The following is a 23,033-nucleotide window of genomic DNA, read 5'->3' on the forward strand; positions in this document are numbered from 1 at the left end:
TTATAATATATAATGGTATTGTATCATATGTCCCTGCAAGAAATCTGCGTTCAAAGAACTCCGGCTTATTAGTGATTCCCAGAGCCCCAAAAAAGTCTGCAGGCTATAGAGCGTTTTCTATTCGGGCTCCAGTACTCTGGAATGCCCTCCCGGTAACAGTTAGAGATGCTACCTCAGTAGAAGCATTTAAGTCCCATCTTAAAACTCATTTGTATACTCTAGCCTTTAAATAGCCCCCCTTTTTTAGACCAGTTGATCTGCCGTTTCTTTTTCTTTCTCCTCTGCTCCCCCTCTCCCTTGTGGAGGGGGAGACACACAGGTCCGGTGGCCATGGATGAAGTGCTGGCTGTCCAGAGTCGGGACCCGGGGTGGACCGCTCGCCTGTGCATCGGTTGGGAACATCTCTGCGCTGCTGACCCGTCTCCGCTCGGGATGGTTTCCTGCTGGTCCCACTATGGACTGGACTCTTACTATTATGTTGGATCCACTATGGACTGGACTCTCACAATATTATGTCAGACCCACTCGACATCCATTGCATTCGGTCTCCCCTAGAGGGAGGGGGTTACCCACATATGCGGTCCTCTCCAAGGTTTCTCATAGTCATTCACATCGACGTCCCACTGGGGTGAGTTTTTCCTTGCCCTTATGTGGGCTATGTGCCGAGGATGTCGTTGTGGCTTGTGCAGCTCTTTGAGACACTTGTGATTTCGGGCTATATAAATAAACATTGATTGATTGATTGATTGATTGATTGATTGATGAAATATTAAAATTCTTCACTAAAAAGGAGAGTCGCAGACTGCCAGAGGTGGGACCAAGTCATTGCTTTGCAAGTCACAAGTAAGTCTCAAGTCTTTACCCTCAAGTCTCGAGTCAAGTCCCGAGTCAAGACAGGGCAAGTCCGAGTCAAGTCCAAAGTCAAGACTGGAAAGTCTCAAGTCAAGTCCCAAGTCCTGCATTTTGAGTTTCGAGTCCTTTCAAGTCATTTAACCACAGACTAATATATTTACACAGATTGTGTATGCTTTTAAAACGCTGTATTTATTTATTAAAACAAGTGCATTTGAAATTGCAGGGAAAAAGATAGTGCTGACATTGCACTTCAAAATAGCACTATTAACCAGTCATTTTAAACATGTAACTCATTCCTTTACAGAATAAACACATTTGAAAAAAACAAGTGCAACTGTACTTATTTGCACAAAAGTGTTAACATTGTATTTCCATGGCATATTGCATTGTAACTAGTTCCACAGCAGTTTCTATCCTGTTCTTACCTTATCTCATTGATCTCATCTCATACTGTGTGTGTGTTTATGTGTGCGTACACATGAAAAACATAACAAATATATTAACATAACAATGAACAGAGTTGTACTTTTTAGATGTCAGGACCCTATGCAATATGTACACATGTTCTTAATATAGTATACATTTTAACTGACCTTTATTTGACTATGTTTGTCTTTTTGTAGGTGGCTAAAATACGCGGTGCTGCTGACTGCCGTCTAACGTTACGTTACTGTGTGTGATACATTGACTAACGTAATGTTACTGTGTGTGATACATTGACTAACGTAATGTTACTGTGTGTGATACATTGACTAACGTTACGTTACTGTGTGTGATACATTGACTAACGTAACGTTATGTATAGGTACCTCATGAAACCCTGCTTAAAAAAAAATCACTTGACAAAAAGTATGAATAAGGTAGCAAACTGCAGTGGACGCAACAGATTGCCGTGTTTGCAATGACGTTCTAACCATAGACATCTTATAAGTAGACGCAGCATTGGTTGCTGTGACGTGAGCAATTTGCCCGCCATCTTGAAGTGCTGATGAGGAGCCGGCGAGCAGCCTAAACTGACAGTTGAAAGGTAGAAAACAAAGATGGTGTTCAGCGTTTTCCTGCTCAAATGAGCGGACTGTTGAAAATAGGAATCGGGGGATTACTTTTCACAAGTAAGATTTAACATTAACGTACTATTGGTTGTATTTTATGAAAATGATATTACCACAGAGTTGAGAAGGATCAAAGATCTTCAATATTTGTATGTGAAAATCACAAAGAAATCTTCTGTGGGAGGATGACGCCCCTCCAGGGGTTTGGTTTACAAACTTTCAGCCCCACTTAAAACAAAATTCACCAGCCACTACTGATTATGATGCATTCTCATTTTAGGCAAAGTATAAGACAATACTTTCTTAACAGTATAATTGTAACCAGGAATCAGTCTTCAAGTAACAATATTCAAATACTAACATTGTTGGGTTAAACAGAATTTGGTTTTATTCTGAATCCAGTGAAACAGATTGGTGGTTTTAGCTGATATGAAGACTTTCAGGTGTTTATATATGTTTAAGTATTTGGCAGACGCTTTTATCCAAAGCGACTTACATAAAATGATACATATAAAACAATCACTGCAAACATTATCATTTAAGGAAAGAATGTAATAGAAAATATCAATACAAAGTGTCAAGACAGAATAAACTCTCTGCTGCTGAAGCAACAGAGATACAGTCTATAGGTCCCTAAGATATATAGATATCTAATGTATTCATACATTGTTTATGTAGGATACACGCATATGTATATATAACCTAATCATATTGTTTCTTCAACTTAAAAATAGTTTACCGTTTTTTTCCCCTTCTCTGGGATTATATTCCCAGTTTTGATCTCGGACGTCTGGTCACTTATAGCGTATAAGAATATTATATTACTGTTAAGCAAACTATGAATAATAAAACACGCCAAAACATGTGTCTGTTACACACGTATGACAAAAAAGCCCGTGAAAATCAGTGGTATTCAGTGAGGTAAAATGAATTAAATGCGCTGACAGTTAATTGCTCCTGCCAAATGAATTGCACTGAGTGGAGCGGATCACCACTCCAAGATGGCGGCCCCGCGCCTCGTCTGCGCCAGTAGGCAGTAGCGCTCTATGCTGCGTCTACTTATAAGATGTCTATGGTTATAACGTTAGCAGTGAGTTTGCAGCCTCACTGATTTAACTACACAGCAAATAAAAGTCACGTTACTTAGCCAATAAACGTTATCTTACATTCAAAACTTACCCTTCTTTGTGCAACTTCAAATGTCGAACGAAGTTGGAAGTTGTTGCGTCTCCGTCTGTAATATTCGAACTGCGTGATTTGCATACGGCAATTCGTTTTTTGTTGACCAAGTCGTAGTTTTTATACCCGAACGAAACCAACTTTAACATAATTGTTTATCACTGGCACGTTGTTGGACAACTCTTGTTCATTGGTTGTCCTGCAATTTGATTGGATGAATGCTGTGTGATGAAAACAACGTAGTTCTAATTTGATTGGCTGTTGTACTGACAGCACACCAGCTGACAGAAATAACACGCTGATAGACAGACGAAGAAAATGAAAAATACGGAGCGCTCCCAAATAACTTTTTAAGCTTTGGATTTTGGGGAAAGTGGCAAGTCATGTCAAGTCATGTCAAGTCAAAAGGCTCAAGTCCAAGTGAAGTCACAAGTCATTGATGTTAAAGTCTAAGTCGAGTTGCAAGTCTCTTTACATTTTGTCAAGTCGAGTCTAAAGTCATCAAATTCATGACTCGAGTCTGACTCGAGTCCAAGTCATGTGACTCGAGTCCACACCTCTGCAGACTGCATCCTCCAGATGTCCCACAAGCCTCAGCTTTGATTTGTTCCTGCATCACAGACGTACCGCCATGAAAAGTAAGGTCCGCTTTGATATGTTCAGGGTGAAATACTTGTGTTGTTTTAAACCACAGTGTTGTTTTTCTCTTCCTGTTGTTGCTGGTCACCGGATTAACTCTCTCAAGTTTGTTTCCATCCGGAAAAACACGATGTTACCGACTATTATGGACAAATTCATTTGTTGGCCACAAATTTCATTGTCGATTTTCATCGACGAATCATTGCTCCTCTCGTACACAATGTATGAAAGAACTCGTTTTAAAACGGATTTCAAATCAGCCAAGGTGCATTCAGGAGAGTTATAGTGTCATCATGAACAAAACATGTTGTAAATACATTCTTGGTATGAATACAATAATTTGTTCTCTTAAAACATGTTCTTCGGTAGAAATCAGTCACTTTGCACATTTCAAATACAGGGTAGAAACCTGAGATGAGGCTGCTTGAGCCAAGCCTACGTTCTGATTGCATAAGACTCCATAAACTTTGTTGGCTGTTACTCTTTGTCGGCATGTCGCCAATACGAGTTGAATTGGTTCTGTGACGGAACTCGTTACCCAAAATATTATTATCTCAAATATACAAACGCCGTTTCCATATGAGTTGGGAAATTGTGTTAGATGTAAATATAAACGGAATACAATGATTTGCAAATCATTTTCAACCCATATTCAATTGAATATGCTACAAAGACAACATATTTGATGTTCAAACTGATAAACCTTTTTTTTTTGCAAATAATCATTAACTTTAGAATTTGATGCCAGCAACACGTGACAAAGAAGTTGGGAAAGGTGGCAATAAATACTGATAAAGTTGAGGAATGCTCATCAAACACTTATTTGGAACTTCCCACAGGTGAACAGGCAAATTAGGAACAGGTGGGTGCCATGATTGGGAATAAAAGTAGATTCCATGAAATGCTCAGTCATTCACAAACAAGGATGGGGTTAGGGTCACCACTTTGTCAACAAATGCGTGAGCAAATTGTTGAATAGTTTAACAAAAACCTTTCTTTCTCAACCAGCTATTGCAAGGAATTTAGGGATTTCACCATCTACGGTCCGTAATATCATCAAAGGGTTCAGAGAATCTGGAGAAATCACTGCATGTAAGCAGCTAAGCCCGTGACTTTCGATCCCTCAGGCTGTACTGCATCAACAAGCGACATCAGTGTGTAAAGGATATCACCACATGGGCTCAGGAACACTTCAGAAACCCACTGTCAGTAACTGCAGTTGGTCGCTACATCTGTAAGTGCAAGTTAAAACTCTCCTATGCAAGGCGAAAACCGTTTATCAACAACACCCAGAAACGCCGTCGGCTTCGCTGGGCCTGAGCTCATCTAAGATGGACTGATCCAAGTGGGAAAGTGTTCTGTTGTCTGACGAGTCCACATTTCAAATTGTTTTTGGAAACTGTGGACGTCGTGTCCTCCGGACCAAACAGGATTGTTATAGGCGCAATGTTGAAAAGCCAGCATGTGTGATGGTATGGGGGTGTGTTAGTCCCCAAGACATGGGTAACTTACACATCTGTGAAGGGGCCATTAATGCTGAAAGGTACATACAGGTTTTGGAGCAACATTTGTTGCCATCCAAGCAACGTTACCATGGACGCCCCTGCTTATTTCAGCAAGACAATGCCAAGCCACGAGTTACATCAAGGTGGCTTCATAGTAAAAGAGTGCGGGTACTAGACTGGCCTGCCTGTAGTCCAGACCTGTCTCCCATTGAAAATGTGTGGCACATTATGAAGCCTAAAATACCACAACGAAGACCCCCGGACTGTTGAACAACTTAAGCTGTACATCAAGCAAGAATGGGAAAGAATTCCACCTGAGAAGCTTAAAAAATGTGTCTCCTCAGTTCCCAAATGTTTACTGAGTGTTGTTTAAAGGAAAGGCCATGTAACACAGTGGTGATCATGCCCTTTCCCAACTACTTTGACACGTGTTGCAGCCATGAAATTCTAAGTTAATTATTATTTGCAAAAAAAACATCAAATATCTTGTTTTTGTAGTGCATTTATTTGAACTAAGCAAACTTATCTGCCAATAGAACAAGAAAATGTGGCTTGTCAAGAACTTACCATAACAAGTAAAATTAGCTAACCTCAATGAACCCAAAAATACCTTAAATCAAATCAAATCAAATCAACTAAGTATATTCTCACTAATAACAACTCTACTACTATTTACGTATTTTCTCTTCTCATCTGTTTTAATTATGAGACACAAATGTGTCAAAGTCATGATTTTTTTTTTCATGCTTGAAATACGAAATTATTACTTTTAAAAAGTAGTTTTATACTTGTGAGTGTTGATGACACAGCTTTGCAACAGTTGATGTTCTAGTTTCAAGCATGTTTTACTCAAAATAGGTCATGAAATCTCAACAACAAGCTGTAATATCTTACTGAGATCATTTAGGACCAAAACACTTAAAACAAGTAAAACACTCTAACATAAAATCTGTTTAGTGAGAAGAATTATCTTATCGGACAGAAAATAAGAACCCTTATTTGAGATATTTAATCTTACTTAGATTTCAGTTTTTGCAGTGTACCTCTTGAAGCTCATCGAGAGAATGCCAAGAGTGTGCGAAACAGTAATTAGAGCAAAGGGTGGCTATTTTGAAGAAACTAGAATATAAAACATGTCACCTTCTTTTGTTAAGTACATAACTCCACGTGTGTTCATTCATAGTTGTGATGCCTTCAGTGACAATCTACAATGTAAATAGTCATGAAAATAAAGAAAACACATTGAATGAGAAGGTTTGTCCAAACTTTTGGCCTGTACTGTAGGTGATTTGGCGCACTAAAAATTAAAATAACAAAAACAAACTATTTTTTCACGATTCTACTCATCTACTGACTCCTCACTATTCCGAGAGCTGTTTGCCATTCCAGTCCGCCTCCAGTAGTAATCAAATACTACTGATTTGCATTTTTACCATTTTTATTAGAGGCCACCTCACAATTTGATTTGATTCTAATTGTTGAGGTGACTACTCAATTCAGAATGGATTCTCGATTCAACACAATTCTTGTGAAATATTGTTTGACATATAGGCTCCAGCCCTCCGTGACCTCAAGAGGGACAAGCGGTAGAAAATGGATGGATGGGTATATAAATCAAAATAAAACCTTTTCAAAACAAGTTACAAAAGCTCCTCTTGGCTGCTGACGTACAATATGACTTATGTATATATGTGCAGTGTTGGCCTCAAAAAGTCTGAAATGTTTTATTTTTCTTATTTACAAAAATTACAGAATGTTTGTGACGATCTGGCTCTTCATTTCTGGTTGTGTTTCTTTGTTTGATGTTTGTTTCCCTGCGATGAGGTGACGACTTGTCCAGGGTGTACCCCGCCTTCCGCCCGAATGCAGCTGAGATAGGCTCCAGCATCCCCAGCGACCCCAAAAAAAGGGACAATCGGTAGAAAATGGATGGATGGATGGATGGATGGATGGATGGATGTTTGTTTGTTGCATTTCCTGCATGTCTCCCAGAACGCTCGTTTCCCTCACCTGTCCCTGATTGGCAGCCCGGCACACCAGGTTGCAGTTGCCAATCGGGCTGCTATTTATGCCTGCCTCGCCTGTTCCTCAGGGCTCGAGGATTGATTATGTTTGAGAACCTTTGTATGCATGACTGCTTCTCCTCTGTTTAAGTATATTAAAATCCTCTTACCTACGCGTCGATTTCCTGTTTCCTGCATCTTGGGGTCACAACCGCCGCAGCCATGCGAGTTCACGACAATGTTAATTCATGTAAGAAAAGAAAATTGACCAACCTCAACTCGAACCCAATCCTAGCTTTGCAATACTTAGCATAGAAATCTATAAAGGAATTGAGAAGACATAGAAATACAATGCTAAAAAAAAGGAAAACCAAAAATGAATAAAAACAACAGCATCAATTATAATATTAATAATCATAGTTGTTTAATGTTTTTAGTCCAAAAATGTATTATTTAAAAAAAAAAAATGCAGACACAAAATATAAATACAGCATATATTTTTTTGAATCATTTAAAACCGGTTCTCGAAAATCATGATCCGTTTTAAAATCGGAATAAAAAAAAAAATTGCGATTGGAATGTGGATGCATATTTTTGAGCACACCTCATTTTTAGGATTAGCAAATGTTGCTCCTCATTGCTTCGCTTTGTTGATTAGCTGTTAACTTTTGTTAAACTGTTAAGTACCGTAATTTTCGGAGTATAAGTCGCACCTGCCGAAAATGCATAATAAAGAAGGAAAAATACATATATAAGTCGCACTGGAGCCCGGCCAAACTATGAAAAAAACTGCGACTTATAGTCCGAAAAATACGGTAATTTGCTATTTTTTCCCCCCACAATGTACTTTTTGTTAGTTGTTTTGGAACAAGCATTTTTGTGTTGTACTTTGTATTTTTCTAAAAAAAAACAAAAAAAAAACTAAAGACTACTTTCGTCTCCCATCCAATACAAAACACATAAATAGCAATATTTAACGTGTTTGCTTTCAGTTTTTTGTCTGTGATCGATCCGACCGAGCAGTGTGTAAAAACAGGTTTTGCACTGATGCGGTCGCCCTCTCACCATTTCTAATCTTCCACCATTTTGCAGTCATAAATAGACAAATCTAATGCAACATATTTTAAAGGATGTATTTGTGGATTCAGCAGACAAGACAAACGTTGCAAAAAATCAGCAATGTAATCAGTGTCAATATGTCATGAGATGTTTCATTTATTTGTTGCAATGCAACCAGAGATACCGTATTTTTCGGACTATAAGTCGCAGTTTTTTTCATAGTTTGGCAGGGGGTGCGACTTACACTCAGGAGCGACTTATGTGTGAAATTATTAACACATTACCGTAAAATATCAAATAATATTATTTATTTCATTCACGTAAGAGACTAGACGTATAAGATTTCATGGGATTTAGCAATTCGGAGTGACAGATTGTTTGGTAAACGTATAGCATGTTCTATATGTTATAGTTATTTGAATGACTCTTACCATAATATGTTACGTTAACATACCAGGCAGGTTCTCAGTTGGTTATTTATGCATCATATAACGTACACTTATTCAGCCTGTTGTTCACTATTCTTTATTTCTTTTAAATTGCCTTTCAAATGTCTATTCTTGGTGTTGGGTTTTATCAAATAAATTTCCCCCAAAAATGTGACTTATACTCCAGTGCGACTTATATGTTTTTTTTCCTTCTTTATTATGCATTTTCGGCCGGTGCGACTTATACTCCGAAAAATACGGTACATTTTTTTTTTTTCTATTTGTTTTAAAATGTCCTGATAAACTGGCCCATTTCTGTACGAAACGTTCTGTTTTGCTTGGGTCACTCTGTCACCACATAATGCTAATAATAAGCATTATGGTGGTCTTGGCTGCAGGGGTAAGAATCTTCGTCCACACATAATACATTGACTTTTGCAATAAAAAGACTGAAATTGAGCCATCAGGTTTGCTCCTGAGTCCTTTTATGCATATATTGTCTTAAAGACAAGTCGTTAACTCGATTGCTCCTCCCGTGAGATGGCTCACTAACGGCACTAACTTCATATCTGGAGTGCATAAGGATAAAGAGTTTCTTGATGTCAGCTCAGGCCAGACGGAGCTTGTTGGTCACCGACTGGGGTATCAATTGCAATCTGTTTACCATCAGTCATTCTCAAGATGTTATGAAACATTTATAAATGGAACCATCACACTTGATACATTTTTGAAACACGATACAAACAAGATTGTGTAGATAATCCATTTTCATATAAGGATTAGGGTTGTACTGGAAGTATTTTTGTTTTCAATGTCATTTCCTATGAGGACTGAAAAGATCTATGTAGCAATTTCAAAGTTTTGGACTATTTTAGCACTTTTCCCAACCACAGATATTAATTATAATACAGATGTGTCTGAACATCCTTGAACATCGTCTGTCATGAAAGACTAACTCACCAATCGCACAAGTTAGCTGGTCTTGTTAGCAATAATCTGTATTTTGACAGGCTTTTCTTGACAGTGATTATATGTATTTTTGACAAGTTAGTGCTTCACGGCAGAAACCGCCACGATTGACAATTTAGTAGGCTTGTTTTGCTAGCAATTATTGGTATTTTTGACAAGTTATTTCTTCACCCCAGGAACAACTAAATCATCGAAAATACCGATAATTATTTGCAGCAGTTAGCTTGTCCTGCTAGCGATTATTGGTATTTTCCACAAGTTAGTTCTTCCTGGTGTAAAGAACAAACTCGTGGAAAATACTGATAATAGTTTGTGGCAATTTGCTTGTCTTGTCTTGGACCCCGCCTTAAACAAGTTGAAAAACCTATTCGGGTGTTACCATTTAGTGGTCAATTGTACGGAATATGTACTTCACTGTGCAATCTACTAATAAAAGTCTCAATCAATAAATCAATGCTAGAGATTATCAGTATTTTCCACTAGCTTGTCCTGCTAACGATTTTCTGTATTTTCTACAAGTGTGTTCTTCATGCCAGCAGGCAAAAAATAAAAAATAAAAAAGTTCTTCATGCCAGGAAACAAACTCCTCCAAAGTACAAATAATTGGTAGCGAGACAAGGTAACTGCCACTATTGAAAATTTGCTAGCCTGTCTTGCTAAGATTATCGGTATTTTCGATGAGTTCCTCTTTCATTCCAGAAATAACTAAATTGTCGTTTCACGTCAGGAAGAACTTGCTGTCAAAAATACCAATAATTGTTTGCGGGATTTAGCTTGCCTTGTTTGCGATTATCTGTATTTTTTCGACTAGCTTGTCTTGCTAACTATTTTCTGTATCTTCGACGAGTTAGTGCTTAACCCCAGGAATAAGTAACTCATCCAAAATACCGATAATCAATTGCGGCTGTCAGCCTGCCTTGCTAGCAATTATTGGTATTTTCTACAAGTTAGTTCTTCCTTGGGCAAAGAACTAACTAGTGGAAAATACAGATAATCATTTGCGGAAATTAGCTTGTTTTGCTAGGGATTGTCTGTGTTTTCGACGAATTAATTCTACGCAGCAGGAAGAACTAACTCTTCAAAAACACCGACAATCGCTGGCAAGTCAAGCAAACTGCTACAATTGTAATTTAGTTGGTTTGTCTTGCTAGCGATAATCTGTATATTTGACTCGTTTGAAATTCCGATAACAGTTCTTCCCGGTGTTAGTTCTTCACGCCCGAACTTTAAAGGTGTTGACTACCAGGAAGACTTCTTCCTCTTCCTCTGCTAGCGAATATTGGTAGTGCATTCGTGAAGAATGCACTACCAACCTGATAAGACCTAATTGTTACGTGTTGTACAAGGGAAGAAGACAGCACAGACAGCAGGGACGTCGTTTTAGCTCTAGGTTTATTTATATATATATTCACAATATACATAAATAATATATGAAGTGTGAAACTCACCTAAATAAGTGTGACTATATGTGGTGATTGGCTGTTGAGTGTTACCGGTAATGTTGAGCGAGAGGCGCAAGACCGAAAGGTGCAAGGCACGCTCGAAGGTCCGTGAGACAGGCAGGAAGTCGGGGGAAATAGCGAGGCGTCAGAGTCCGTGTCCAGGTGGGGGGTCGAGATCCAAGAGGCAGCCAGGGAACCAGAGGGAATACGGGGAGACGAGACACACAGCTCGTAACGCGGTAACGGAGGAACTGCTGCTGGAACGACACGACACAGGACAATGCACAATGAACACGGAAGAGGAGAAAACACAGAGAGGGAGAGCATAGTGCTGGGTACGAGTTGGCTTACTGTACAAAACAGGAAACTACGTTCTGGCCCGGAACGCAGGTCTGCAATGGCTTAAGAAGCCCAGGAAGCTCATCAGCGACAGGTGTGATGAGTGCTGATTGATTGCAGCTGTGCACCGGCGCAGCTTCTGCAGGAGTGGCGCGCGCAGGTGCGCTCTTGGAGGTGCGCTCAGCAGAGCGCACAGATGAATGCGCGTTGGAATGCGCCCGGGCCGTGACACTAATAAGTCCAAAAGAGATGATAAAATATTACCTACCTGGTGGTTGTTTGAGCACACTGCAGCTAGTCCTGGATAGTCCCACTCCTATTGCTTCAGGATTCTCACAGGAATGAGGCAAAAATACAACCTTACTCACTGCACTGCAAAAAGTCAGTGTTCAAAAACAAGAAAAAAAAAATACAAAAATGAGGGGTATTTTATTTGAACTAAGCAAAATGATCTGCCAATAGAACAAGAAAATTTGGCTTGTCAAAACTTTCCAAAACAAGTAAAATTAGCTAACCTCAATGAACCAAAAAATACCTTAAAATAAGTATATTCTCACTAATTACAAGTGCACTTTTCTTGGTAAAAAAAAAAAAAAAGAGACCTTTTTGCTCCGGGATCTTTCTGTGTGGAGTTTGCATGTCCTCCCCGTGACTGCGTGGGTTCCCTCCGGGTACTCCGGCTTCCTCCCACTTCCAAAGACATGCACCTGGGGATAAGTTGATTGGCAACACTAAATTGGCCCTAGTGTGTGGATGTGAGTGTGAATGTTGTCTGTCTATCTGTGTTGGCCCTGCGATGAGGTGGCGACTTGTCCAGGGTGTACCCCGCCTTCCGCCCGATTGTAGCTGAGATAGGCTCCAGCGCCCCCCGCGACCCCAAAGGGAATAAGCGGTAGAAAATGGATGGATGGATGTTGAAAAATATTCTTAAATGAAGTAAATGCTAGTGCCATTATCTTGACATAATGATATGCGCTCGGCATTACATTTCTTGAAACCAGCAAACTTATACTAAAAAATAATTTATTGTTCTTAATGGAAAGGCAACAAGGCAAGCGCTTGTTACTCTCGGGGTCTCCTAGCCGCTCAGGCAAATCACATTGTCTAAAAATGCATTTTTCCATCGATAACATGACATCATCGTGCCAAATGCGTGCTCTTTCAGTCAATTAGTGCGCATATATACATATATAATATTTTTTTATTGTCATTTTGAAGAATTTATCTGAATGTGCATGAACTATTTCTGTTCAAAATTGTTTGAAATGTCACATGTTAAATGTTTAAATATTAACTGTCAGTTTACTGTACTGTGCCAACTGTACTACTATATGAGTACCTATTTTCTATTGTTTCATTGAAAATAAAACAGCAAAGTCCATTTGGCTGTCATCTGTTTTAATCATGAGACACAATTGTGTTAAAATAATGATTTTTTTTTTCATGCTAGAAGAAATAATTTATTACTTTAAAAAAGCAGTTTTATACTTGTGAGTGTTGATGACACAGCTTTGCAACAGTTGCTATTCTAGTTTCAAGCATGTTTTACTCAATATAGGTCAGAAAATCTCAGCAACAAGCTGTAATATCTTACTGAGATAATTTAGGACCAAAACCCTTAAAACAAGTAAAACACTGACATAAAATCTGCTTAGTAAGAAGAATTATCTTATCAGACAGAAAATAAGCAAATATCACCCTTATTTGAAATATTTAATCTTACTTAGATTTCAGTTTTTGCAGTGTGTAGCTGGTATTGCGAGTGATTATCTGTATTTTCAACAACAAGAACCAAATCGTTAAAAATAATCGGCAGCAAGCTAACTGAAACGATCGTCTTAACTTCAAAGATATCGGCTCCCAGAATAGATAGCGGGCAGGGAAAAAACTGCACCATTCTTACACTATCATGAACATTTTTTTCATACCTAACAATAACGGTGCCTTCACTGACCGCCCGTCACCCTGCAATATGCCAATCAGTCAATCAGCTGCACATCCATGTGTGGTGGCAGACACGATACTGCAGTGAGTGCTGTTACTGAGGAAATCTGTGTGGAAACTGGCGCGTGCGAGAAGAAGGACAAATGGTTTGCCTGAGGAGAGAAAGCAGCAGAAGGTTTTGCTCATGTTCGGTCTGGTGGCTTCTGGTTTTGCCACAATGAGGACAGTGTCGACAGTGGCGAGTGCCCATCAAGGTGACACAGACACTTTTGTTTAAGAAACTTTATGGTCAAATATTCCATCTAACCCAGGGGTCACCAACCTTTTTGAAACCAAGAGCTACTTCTTGGGTACTGATTAATGCGAAGGGCTACCAGTTTGATACACACTTAAATAAATTGCCAAAAATAGCCAATTTGCTCAATTTACCTTTAACTCTATGTTATTATTAATAATTAATTATATTTATCTTTGTGGAAACACTGATCATCTTTATTTCTCACAATAAATATATATAGAAACAGATAAATATCAATATGCAACACTTTATTTTTATATTTTCTCTAAGTGCACATTTTTCAAATTGAACATTTTCAAATGATCACTTCTAAGACAGTCTTGTGAAATCACAATATTCCATTTTAACTAGGTAGCCACTAACATATTTGAACAAATCATGAATTACTTTGCACCATGTTTGTACAAATAATAACTCATGTAAAATACAAAAGTCAACTCTCACATTTTTAAATAAATCATGTCACACTTTGAACTGGACACCAAATCTGTTATCTGTTTCTTTGTCAGTTAGTGAAGACCAAGTCTTTAAAATATTTTCTTGGATTTTCAAATCCTATTTGAGTTTTGTCTCTCTAAGAATTAAAAATGTCGAGCAAAGCGAGACCAGCTTGCTAGTAAATAAATACAACTTAAAAAATAGAGGCAGCTCACTGGTAAGTGCTGCTATTTGAGCTATTTTTAGAACAGGCCAGCGAGCTACTCATCTGGTCCTTACGGGCTACCTGGTGCCCGCGGGCACCGCGTTGGTGACCCCTGATCTAACCTCTAAAATATAACACATTCTTCCAAAGTCAAATACATTTTACAACAGTATCTCTGTTGTTGTTTCACATTTGCTCCATAAAGCATTTTGCATGAATACGCATTGTAAAATCCATCCATCCACCCATTTCTTACCGCTTGTCCCTTTCGGGGTCGCGGGGGGTCGCTGGAGCATATCTCAGCTGCATTCGAGCGGTAGGCGGGGTACACCCTGGACAAGTTGCCACCTCATCACATTGTAAAATGTCAAATAATAAATGGCAGGGTGTTTCACATGGAAAAATTAATGAATCCCAGGAGAGCCCAACTTTGAAGCAATGGATGGAAACAACAATGGACATATATAAAATGGAGAAGATAACCGCCTTTATTAATTATAAATTGGAGAAATTTACTTCATCCTGGGAAAATTGGGTCAACTATGTCACGCCCCATAAACCTGACTTTAATTTTCCAAGTAATCATTGTATTGCAAAAAAAAAAGAAAAAGGGATTAGTCCCTATATGTGTATATGTATATATATATATATATATATATATATATATATATATATATATATATATATATATATATATATACATACATACATACATACATACATACATACATATACACATATAAGGACTAATCCCTTTTTTTTTTTTTTTTTGCAATATATGTGTGTGTATATATATATATATATATATATGTATCTGTTTATATTTTATTTTATTTCTGATTACTATTATTATTACGGTAATGTATTATTATTTGTTTTTCTTTTTTTTTTCTTTGTTTAATTAGTTGATGTATTTGTAGATATTACTTTGTTTTTTTTGTTTTTTTTATTTCTTTTTTTGGGGGGGGGGTGGTATGGGTGGGATATAAACACAAATATTTTGACATTTAGGGCAGACAATGGATATATGATTTATGTGAATATGATGTAATGGATATGAATGTCTGATGCTGGATGTCAATAAAAAAAAAAAGAAAAAAAAAAAAAAAAAAAGCTAATAATTTGAGACTTACTGGAGACTTGCTAAACACTGACTCTAACCTCTGAAACAAACTAAAAAACTGCGATGCACTGAGCTGTACTGACCACTATATACTTTCACAACACAAATGATCATGTTTGCTGTTGACTTATTTGCTAAATCCAGTCACACCTAATAGATGTGATTTTTCTTAAAGCTGCAGGTTATCAGGGCTAAACTGAAGTAAATCATCTCAATGAGGAATTTTAACATTCCACCTCAGCGTGGAAGAACTGTCACATCCAATTTGTTCCACTCTGTCACTTCCACTTTCTCACGCTGTCAGAATTCACATGCAGCCTCATCTGACCTTTCCCCTTTTTCTCAGGCTCAGGTTGCTCACAGTGTCTATGCATGCACGATTGTACAACATACTGTAGCTCCTCTCGCTTGCTAACCTCAAGGCGCTGAGGGATTCACATCAGGGGTGTTTGAAGGATGGAAACATCTAGATTCTGTACTGTAATGTAATGTAATATAGTGTCATGGTATGTACAGTAAGTGGCTGCATATTTGTTTAACTGTTTGATATCAAACCTAAGAAGTCATCTAATTATAGACTACTGTATTGAATTTCATCAATACATTTTTAAATCAAGGGTGAATTATAAAATGGAAAGATGGCAGTGGAACAAAACAATCTAAGTCTTTTTGGATTTAGAAAAAAAGACATAAAAAATCATTATGATGAAAAGATATGACTTGATGTTTTTGTCACAAGTTATGAAATAGAAACATGGCTGTCACGACCGGATTTGCCGGAATACGACCCCAACGTGGGGAAGAAATAATAACAATAATAAAAAAGTGTACTAAAAAAGGAGTGAGAAAAAATAACTAAGGATGTACACAAAAGGTGTGAAAAAAACTGAAAATGCACACAAAAAGTGTGGAGAGGAAACAGTTAACACCACACGGCCACAGGAAACGAAAAGCGTGAGTGGAGCCAAAGCAAAGGAGATGAACGCGACTTTAAGGTTGGACCATCGGGAATCTACTGGCACCGAGTGAAAAGACTGGAGAGCTGTAGCAGTCAGAAGTAAATGGGAATTAGGTGCGCGCGAATGTGGCTCCGCCCAGTGACCCAGGAAACCAGGCACCAGATTACGACAGTACCCCCCACCCCTCCTCTATAAGGCGACCCCTGGCGGCCTACTTTATTTCTCAGGAGGGAGAGGGTTGGAGTTCGACCGCCGCGAGGCTGAATTATCCTGGTGATCTTGAAAGGCCCCACAAACCTGGCATGCGGCTCTTTAGTGCCGCCCTAGTGGCTCCCTGGAGCATTTTTAAAAAAGGAATAGAAATGGAAAAGATGAGGGAAAATGTTTTGTTTTGGTAAGTTTTTTGTTTGAAGACAAACATGACACAAACCTTCCTAATTGTTAGAAAGCCCACTGTTTAATATGTTTGTGTGTATGCTTCACTCATGAGAGAATTTGGTGAACATCATTTTGCCCTACTAATTTCGGCGGTTCTTGAACTCACCATAGTGTGGACTGTGACGCAACAGTTTGTTTACATGTAAAATCTTCCACAACTTCTTTGTTTCATTTTGTCCGCCAAACGTTTTATGCTGTACGTGAATGCACAAAGGTGCGCTATGTTGATGTTATTGACTTTTTGGAATGCTAATCAGGCATATTTGGTCAGTGCATTACTGCAAGCTAATCAATGCTAACATGCTATTTAGGCTAACTGATGTACATATTGCATCATTATGCCTCATTTGTAGGTATATTTGAGCTCATTTGATATCCTTTACTTGTATCCTCTTTGTATATAATTTTTTTTTACACATTATCTGTATGTAATATTGGCTGCATTTCTGATAGTTGTTTGTGTGCCATGTTGTTCCAGACCACAGCAAACATTACTTATATTGCCAAAGATGGTAATAAATCCATTAGAAGAAGACAGCCTGCAGTTTCCTTTAACTTTGACACACACATCTATAACTTTGGCCATTAAAAGCCAGTAATTTCCATCAGTTATCTCACTTTCTGATTTACTAATGGTTTCTAATGTTGTGAAAATGTATAGAATAAATATTACATTTCAACATTTCTGTCAACGAAGATTTGCTTCAGTCTGTGACATTTTGTCATTTTGATAGTAGGCTATTATATCTAATATAGACACTTGTCATGTGTTGCCTTCATTATAAGACTTACTGTGTATACGGCTTTTCATTTTTTGCGGCTCCTGACAGATTTTTTGGGGGTATTTTTAGTCCAATTTGGCTCTTTTAACATTTTGGGTTGCCGACCCCCGCGCTAGCCTATAATTCTGTGCAGTCGTTCGAGACCGAGAGATTGCGATCTCCGACTTCCGGGAAAGAAAAAGCGGTGGCTGGTAACCGTAGGTGACTTTATACCTGTGGCCAAGGAGGTGAGGGACTTGTGAGCGTACTCCTCCCTATGGAGGTGGGAGAACCAGTATGTCGATGGCATATGCAGCACAGGGCCGATGAGGGGCTCCGGGTGGCCCCCAGTGCCTTGCAAAAAGCCTTCCACACCTGAGATGCAAATTGTCTGAGACCAGGTCCAGAAGGAAAACGTGTTTGACCAGAATTTTTCTAGCGATGAAGGTTGTTTGGACAGGGGAATGAAGTGAGCCATCTTAGAAAACCGGTAGACCACATTGAGTAGGACAGTTTTGCCCCCGGAAACTGGAAGGCCTCTAATGAAATCCAAAGCCATGTGGGACCATGGTTGTGACAGAATAGGTAGAGGGTGGAGGAGACCGGCTGGATGGCGATGAGAGGCCATGCCTCTGGCACAGATGGAGCTGGCGTTCACAAAGTCCTTGACATTTTTTACCATCGCCTACCACCATGATCTAAAAACAGAGTGCGCCTCACGCCAGGATGACAGAATACCTTGGATGCCTGTCCCTATTGCATTAATAAGCTGATGTATTTTTTGTTGTTGTTTGATAGTCTTCTGAGTTCAATAGTTACAATTGTATTTGTATGAATAAGGGGAAAATATTTTTAGATTATACTTCTTTCTTTTCTTTTTCGTTCATGATTTAGTTTAATGTTATATCAATTGTTTTTGACTGGTATTGATTCAATGAAATAACAATGGAAATGCAAAAACTGTAATGTACATCATTTTATCAATCACAATATAATTTATGTTGAAATTAATTAACAATCAAATTAATTGGTGCTTGGAACCCCCCAAAACATCACAGTCTTAACATGTAATATGCCTTCTAAAATGAAAAACAAACTTTTAGATAATAAATATTGTATGAAAACAATACAATGGAATGTAGTACAAACCCGGGCGCGGCACCGCTGCTGCTCACTGCCCCCATCACCTCCCAGGGGCCGATCAAGGGGATGGGTCAAATGCAGAGGACAAATTTCCCCACACCTAGTGTGTGTGTGTGACAATCATTGATACTTTAACTAAATTACAGTAGTTTCATGAAGTAGTGTAATAATAATGTACAACATTTATCTCCGTCAAGCTGCTTCTCTGTCAAACACACCATCAGCAGCTTCTCCATATTTTCATGGCAAAATGTCTGCAGTTTCAATATTGCCGTATTCGATAAGGTCCTCGGTTGGCGTTAACTCACTCTGCTTCAGTATGGTGCAGACTAGCGGTGCGGCGCTCGAGCTGCTTCGTCAAGTTAGCGATCTGATTTCTTTCTTTAATTCAACGGGCACTTTTGAAAAGGCGCTAGCTCGATGCCAATCCACATTGGCTATGCCATATGCATGCTACTCATTAGCATTGACGATTTTACATGGCAATTTCAACACTTCCAAATTTGGTAATGAAAACTACTACTGAGATGCACGTTATAATCAAACAGCTGGTGTGTAACAAGTACAATACTGACAGTATAAACACTTTGTAGGACGCAACAAAAGACAAGACTTGCACATTCAATTTAATGGCAAAGACTACTTCCTGGCTACACCGTAACCTATACACTACTGCCATCTAATGTCTTGGAATTGCAACTGCATGCCAAGTCTACTTGCAAATGAGGCTATAAGAAAACAAGACAGCAAAGTTATCATTATCAGCTGAGAGCTTTGATTGTATTATTAGACAATTCACATTCACTCTAAAGTACCAACAATTGGTACTATTGAGTACATGTATCAATTCCCGCATTGATTAAAATGTAAAAGGTTCCTAGTTAGGATGCTGATTTTGATTTGCGGATATCAAGCATGTGTGGTACTTTTACTTATCTCTACTCCCAATGGCAGAATACACAAAACAAAAGAAGGTAAGGGCAGGCTTGTGGCCGACGGCGTTTTTGGAGAATGAACAGAGAGGTAGTGCTTCTGTAAGTGCTGCAAGTAAATCTGAGAATTCAATACATCTCAAGTCACTTCTATTATTCACAAGACACAAGGAACACAATGAAAACAAGAGGCAGTGAGGTTTGTGTGTGTGTGTGTTGCAAAGTTCCCTTTCTTTCCATCAAGCTCACACACTAGAAAGCTTAATGCATGTGGTGCATAATTCAGCTGTGTTGTATCTGTCTGGGCTCTGGGGGACGTAACATTGTTCCGTGAAAATAAGTGAACTGCATAAAGTATAGTGCATGTGCAGCCATGTTGCTTGCAGGGTACCTGTTTCCACAACTTCTCTCAAAATAGAGCTCTCCCATCAGTTCGCCATGTTGTTGTTCTTCTGCAACTACGTACAATGTGGAAAAGCCACATTTTGGTGTCATGCATTTAGTCGGTACATATACAACTAGCCACAAAAGGTAAGATATTTGCCATGGACATGCAGGACACCTCCACAAGCCCAGTCTTTGACCAGAGGGAGTCATGACGAGTAAAAGAGCTTGTCATGACTGTGATCATGTTTTGTTTAAGTTATGTCCTGTTTGGTTTTTGGACTCTTTTTAGTTCCTGTTTGGTCAACCCATTAGTTGCACCTGTTTTCATGTTCGGACTCACACACCTGTCATCAATCATGTCACAAGTATTTAAAGCTGTCCTTTTCAGTTAGTCTGTCTGGCGACATTACCTCTGTCATTATCATGCCCTGTTTATTCCCTAGTTTATGCTTCATGCCATGCCACGTAAGTGTTTGTTGTTTCACGTCACAGTAAGTGTAGTTTTTCATGTCCATAGTTTCTGTCTGTTAGTTTTTGTTTTCATAGCTAAGATTGATCTCCGCCTTGAGCGCGCTTTTTGTTTGTTCTTTTGTTAGTGTTAAAATAAATGATGTATTTACCTTCAAGCCATGTCCGCTCCAACTTTTATTGCATTCTGGGAAAACAAACCCACCAAAGTGCACGTCCTGACAGAGCTAAGACAAGACTATTTAACTAAATTGTTTTGGAGGCCACATTTCCAGAAAACTAAGGACCGGACTTCCCCTTAAACGTTTTTGTACATTCCGGAGAACCAGCGTCCTCTAGAGTAGACATTAGATTTTGGTCTATTTATTTTGTCAGAGTTACAGGATACTCGGCTGTTTTTAAGAATCTGCTGCAAAAAATGGCACGGTGGTACAGGGGTTAGTGCCTTTGCCTCGCAATATGAAAGTCCTGGGTTCGAACCTGCACTTGGGATCTTTCTGTGTGGAGTTTGCATGTTCTCCCCGTGACTGCGTGGGTTCCCTCTGGGTACTCCGGCTTTCCTCCCACATCCAAAGACATGCACCTGGGGAAAGGTTGATTGGCAACACTAATTTGGCCCTAGTGTGTGAATGTTGTCTGTCCATCTGTGTTGGCCCTGCGATGAGGTGGCGACTTGTCCAGGGGGTACACCGCCTTCCGCCCGATTTTAGCTGAGATTCATGTTCCACGCAGGATTGAATACAAAGTCTCCCTACTAACCCACCAGTGCCTCCATGGAAATGCCCCCCTCTACCTCAAAGAACTACTCACCCCCAAATCCTCCACACAACACCTCCGCTCCGGACAGGCTAACCTCCTCCAACCCATCGAGGACAAAGCTACGAACTATTGGAGACCGGGCTTTCTGCTCCGCCGCTCCCAGTCTTTGGAATGCTCTCCCTGACCACCTGAGGGCACCACAGACTGTGGATGCTTTTAAAAAAGGCTTAAAAACCCTTCTTTTTAAAAAAGCCTTTTCATAGATGTATGAATACTAGTTCTAGCTATTAGGCTGTTCTAGTTTTTATTTTTATTTATTTATTTTTTTAATTATCTTTTTATTATTATTATTTTTTCAATACACTGTGGCACTTTGAGGTTGTTTGCTCAATGTAAAGTGCTTTTTACAAATAAAATCTATTATTATTATTATTATTATTATTATTAGGCTCCAGCGCCCCCCGCGACCCTGAAGGGGATAAGCGGTAGAAAATGGATGGATGGATGGATGCTGCAAAAATGTGAGTTTCTCACAAGTTTTTTTTAATAGAACTCTTTATAACATCAGAAAACATAAATAGAAGAGGACGCAAAATAGAATACTAGCGGCTTATTCTCTCATTTTTGAGCACCAGGTCTGCTCTTCTTTTTCCCTTTTTCCGCAGGTTCGGACTCAGTCCTTCTCCCTTGAGGGTGCTCCTGATTTTTGCATTTGGCTTGAGTCCTTTAAAAAATGTTTCCATCCAAACTCCGACCCAAACTTTTCTTTTGCAAAGTCAGAATCATTAAAGTGATGACTGCACATTACTTGCAACAATGCATCTGACATACATATTTGATCATTCTTTCAAATTCTGCCTGAAAATTTTGGGATTACGATTGAGGATGCTACAAAAGCACATATTACGCAATATTAAATTGCTTCCGGTCTTCTGTAGGTGATGATGCAAGCTTGCCCACATTTTGGACCTCAAGGTGGGCCTTCCAAAATGTGCTGAAACCCATTAGAAAATAAGCCTAAAATCACTACTCTGTCTATTTTAGGGGACATTTTACCTGTAGACATCATTTTTAGGTCCAAAACTACAGTATGAAATAAGTGCTAACGTTGTTCACCTTAGATGGGCCCTTTAATCAAGAAAGGAAAATGTAAAGCTGTTACCAATTTAAATGAAAATATTCAAAAACAATCTGTCCTTTAAATTTAAATATTTGATCTACAATACACGTTACTGTAATCAGAATAGATTTTTCTGGTTTTGCTGCATGATTGTCTAATTTTCCCATTGCGGTCATGTTGAAATATAATAGCTTCTGCTGATGGCGATGGTGCCCACCTCTGCACTCCAGCCTCTGACCTTTAGCTGTCTTCCTTTTGCACGACAACAACCTGGGGCTGTGCATGCCTCACACCATTGTAACATGAACATTTTTTTAAGTTCCATCCAAATAGTCCAAATATACTATTGGTACTTTTATACTGTAATAACTGCACACTGTTCCATGCGCAAGATCAACTATTAGTACATGCTGCATCGTTGGTGCACTCCAGGTAGGGGTGTGTTTTACTCACAGTGAAGGATTATCTTGGCATGACAACAATAACAGACAAGGCTGGAATTTCAGGTCCATTGGGATGCTATCACATATTGCCATCTGGCCGGTTGATCCATGATGACTTGTGTATAAAGACTTTCAGTGCACGAAC

This window comes from Nerophis lumbriciformis, linkage group LG09 (genome assembly GCF_033978685.3).
Source record: "Nerophis lumbriciformis linkage group LG09, RoL_Nlum_v2.1, whole genome shotgun sequence".
NCBI classification, from domain to species: domain Eukaryota; kingdom Metazoa; phylum Chordata; class Actinopteri; order Syngnathiformes; family Syngnathidae; genus Nerophis; species Nerophis lumbriciformis.